The sequence below is a fragment of the Vulpes vulpes genome, chromosome 6 (assembly GCF_048418805.1).
Source record: "Vulpes vulpes isolate BD-2025 chromosome 6, VulVul3, whole genome shotgun sequence".
Classification (NCBI taxonomy): Eukaryota; Metazoa; Chordata; class Mammalia; order Carnivora; family Canidae; genus Vulpes; species Vulpes vulpes.
Window position 1 is genome coordinate 65,147,276 of NC_132785.1, and position 4,810 is coordinate 65,152,085.

Genomic DNA, 4,810 nt, shown 5'->3' on the forward strand with positions numbered 1-4,810 from the left:
CTGAAAGAGAATTCAAGGACCTGGTTATCCACCTAAGGAAAATCAGCTATTCTGACCAAGTTCAGAGTATACATCAAGGATTCAAGTTCTCTAGATGTGACATTATAATCTATAAATGTTGGGGTGAATTTATAGGGAGGTAGCACAGTTGGATAAGCATCCAACTTTTGATCTCAGCTTAGGTCTTGATCTGAGCTTGATCTTGGTCCTGAGTTTAGCTCCACATTGGGCTCTGCATTGGGCATGGAACCTACTTAAAATATAAATGAATGAATGAATGAATGAATGAATGAATGAATAGAATCTATAAATGTTGCTCCAAAGAGTCTGTAAAGAAACCAAGGCCATCCTCCCAGAATCAAAGAATAGCAGTATATGCACATGGGAGTTTGTTGTGATATAGCACAGCTACAAATGTTGATTCTGCTGGTTGACTTTGGATCTCAGATCCAGTGCTCTGAGACAATTGACTTTGAAATAAAAACTGCTAAAGATGAAGATGGTAAATCATTCTTAAATGTTCCATGGTCTAGGATTCTTGGAAGTATGGGCTAACTTTCATTTTTGTCCTGCATCAAAAACTGTAGAAAGTAGATATGGAAAGAGAGTGAATTGATTGGGTTTAATACTTATGATACATCATTAGGAACCTCTGACCAAAAATAAATTCCTCTGTGTCTTTATTCCAGTCATATCATGTTTATACAGTGTTTAGGGGAAACTCCATAAGAGAGGACTGTTATCAATTGTTTATACATCTTAACTAATGGCCCAGAATACTTCTTATATTTCACCTTAGGAGAAAGTGATAAATAATAACTGTAAGTCCACAGGGGCAGATTAGCTCAGGCAAGTTTATAAACCATCACATTTATGAGCTATTTTACAAAACCCTAAGATGTACTTATGGATTATTTTAAAATATATCTATTTGTTCTTAAGTGGCATATACAATTTTGTACAGTTCAATTACTGACTGTTCTGTTCTATTAGAGATTTTACTATGAAGGTTGAAGTGAGAACACGTTAAGAATAGGATATGTGGCAAGATGCCTGGGTGGCTCAGTGGTTGAGTATCTGCCTTTGGCTCAGGGCGTGATCCTGGGATCTGGGATTGAGTCCACATCGGGTTTCCTGCGAGGAGCCTGCTTCTCCCTCTGCCTGTGCCTCTGCCTCTCTCTCTCTCTGTCTCTGGGTCTCATGAATAAATAAATAAGTCTTTTTTTTTTTTTTTTAAAGAATGGGGTTTGTGGCATGGTCAGGTGTCATAAGTGCTGATATCATTTCCATCAACTTCTGCCCATCTCATTCCTTTGTCCTTGATCTTCTCTAACCATCCTTTGCTACTAGAAATAGGCACTTGTGCCTCAAATAACTGATGTATTGTTAAAATAAGTATCATAATTGATCTATACAAACCTAGCCTACCACCTCTGTCATTGTCTTTATATCTACCTACCTATACATATTTCTATCCATCAATCATATCTATCTTTGATTTTTATCTATTTATCTGGCTAGATAACTAGAAATTTCATATGGTTCAGCTAAATGTCTTTCCTTGGGGGGCCTGAGTGGCTCAGTTGGTTAAGCGTCTGCCTTCGGCTCAAGACATGGTCCCAGGGTCCTGGGATCAAGCCCCATGTCAGGCTTCCTGCTCAGCGAGAAATCTGCTTCTCCCTCTCCCTCTGCCTCTTCCCCTGCTCATGCTTTCTCTGTATCTCTCTCTCTCAGATAAATAAAATCAGATCATAATCATATTTATTATAAATAAATAAATAAACAAACAAATAAATAAATATCCTTCATCCATCCTATCTGTTCAGATAAGGACCTGTTCCCTTGAAGACCCACTTCTCCAAACAGCCATCTCATGGCCCACTAAAACGGGTTGTGGAGGATGGTGGTGAAGGACTGTCTGATTTTGAGCTCCAGGGCTGCTCCACCTGTCCGTCTTACACTTTACTCTGCCAAGCATGTGTTTGGCACAGAGGGTGACAACTGCTCCACCAGAAGTGCCCAGAACAAGCAAAGAGAGGTTTGCAGGTTGGATGGCTCCACGAAGAGGAAGTGAAGGTGTGTGTAAAAGGAAAAGGGGTGGGTGGGAATGTCTCCAAACCTCAATTCTGTTCCTGAATGACTTACCCTGTGGGGTCCAGGTCCTAATCAGAGGCTCTCCTTGCCCTTTCTCTTCTGCTACTGACTATTCCTGGTGCAAGCACTCGCATCTCTCACAGCACCCAGCTAAATGAACAGGAGCCACCAATTCCCCCTCTCCAGGGGGATAGGAAGCCCTCCGGATTTGTATCTTGATCTGGGGCTCCCATCAGATGAGCACTGGGAATATTGTGATCACAACATTTAGGGTGATGGATACCTCAATCTTAAGCCTCTTTTTTATTCTTCTTGATAGAAGTGAGGTCAAATATTCCATTATGATTTTGGATCAGAGGCAAAAGACTAGCCCAGTTTGTGCCAAATTGCTCATGGTTAACAAGTCCCGTGTTTAAGGAAGACATTTTACTCATCTTTACTAGTACAACTTGAACAATTGCAGCTAAGTCTTGCAGTAGTCATATGAAGATACAAACTTTAAAAAACTGTAGGCACTATGATATTTCTAAATTCTTTCCATAGTGATGCATTTTAAAATGTTTTTAGGTCAGATGCTTAGTTAAATATAAGGCTGCTTATCGTGAACCTAACATACCATTCAGGGCTGAAATTAGGTATTTAGCAACACTAACGTTTTCTTAAACAAAATAGAGACATATGGTTAAAAAATGTATGCTTATTTGTGGGGAAAATGGAACAAACACTTAAAAGTGGAACTTTTCTGGGAAATCTAGGTCATATAGTTGTATATTTTTTAGAGGATCCAGGTGTCACCAGCAGAACCCAAATTATCTAAGAACTGAATGTTTCCACTTTGCTTTGTGCTCGGTGAGCCCAGGTGATTCTGCTACTCTGGGCTAAGGTGCAGCTTATGAGGGTTTGGTTGGAGAAATGAACATTCTTTACCAGCTACTAAAAATTCAAATCTATTACATCATTTTTAGTTAGTAGTTTATTTATTTATTTATTTATTTATTTAGAGGGAGAGAAAATGAGCAGGGAGAGGGGCAGAGGAAGAGAGAATCTTAAGCAGGCTCCACACCCAGCATGGAGCCCAAAGTGGGGCTCCATCTGATGACCCTGAGATCATAACCTGAGTCAAAATCAAGAGTCGGATGCTTAACCCACTGAGCTACCCAGGAGCCTCAATTAGTAGTGCTTTTAAATCAAACACACATAAATAAGAGTAAAACAACTCTTCAATACATGTAGTTGTTTTATTCATTAGGGCTTGGCTTCTTATTAATTCACTGGGCCATTTTCCAGTTTCTATTGAGAACCAAATACATGCCAAGTACTGCCATGAGGTTTGGGGATATGGAATACAGACTAGTTGCTGACCTCGGTGTGTACCCGATACAGGAGGTAAACAGATATCTTGGCACGTCAGAGCATGGTAAGTGCTGTAACTGAGGAGTAAGCTGAGTTTGGAGGCTAAGCATATAGGAGGAGTACCACCTTCTAGTCTAGGTGGGCCAAGGAGAGGTGGAAGCTAAAATGCATAGGCATTCAGCCAGGGAAACAAGATGGAGAATGGCATTCTTGACAGAGGAAATGTCATTCTTGAAATAAAGAGGCATTTATGAAACTTGCTTTGGTATCCCTGGACACAATGAAAAAGAAGCAATGAGAAATAAGGATAGAGACAAGAGCAGAGACCAGAGGAAGAAATCCCTTAATGTCAAGCCAAGGATGTTGGAATCAGTCCTGAGGACAATGAAGAGCCAATGGAGGGGTTTTCTTATTCTTATTTTATGAACAAGACAACCCTCCATGGCTCCTAGTTTTATACAAGGAGCTCAGGTTGAGTTCTTGGCCATATCCAGGCCTGAAACAGAATCTTCTGTCCCATACAGTTGTTAAAACTCCAGCCTCTATGTTTCAAGGATCTCCATTCATTCGTCATTGAGGATCTACTCTGTGCTTGGCACCTCACTGGATAATGTTGATAGAAGATTGAATAAGAAAAAGTGAATTGATTAATGTAGTATTCTGTTATAATGTATAAACTCTAAAACTGTAATGGCTTCACACAGGGGTCAGCATACTACCACATACAGGCCAAATCCACCCTCCACCTGTTTCTATAGATATTTATGGAACATGGCCATGCTCATGCATTTATGTATTGTCTGTGGTTGCTTTCACATGACAATGGCAGAGTTGAGTATTTGCAGCAGAGACTACATAGCTTGCAAAACCTAAAATTTACTATCTGGTGTTTTAGAGAAAAATGTTGTTGACCCTTGACTTAGTACGATAGAAGTTTATTTCTCTTTTATGAAAAGTTCAATTGGAGGCAGAGAGTAGGCCTGTTCCACAGAACCACTCAGAAATCAATGGGGCTGATGGAAGCTCTGCCATCTTCAACAATTGCCATCTTCAATTTCCAAGCTAATGCTGACATGGACATCTGGGAAGCCAAGAGAGGAGCGGGGTTGTGGCGGACGACATGTGTAGGTTTTATAGGGCTTCCTCTGATAGGTGCTATGAGGGTGAAGCTGACTCAAGCTGGAAAGGGAAGAAACTTTCACTTGGGATAGATTCCAGAATTTTTATTATTATATTGGACTGAACCAGATAATTACTAAGGTGAGACTATGCTGTGACTGAAGGGGACTGGTGAACTTTTATTGTCTAAGAGGAATCCCATCCAGTATCACGGCTATGCTGCAGTCAGGAGCCCAACTTTGAG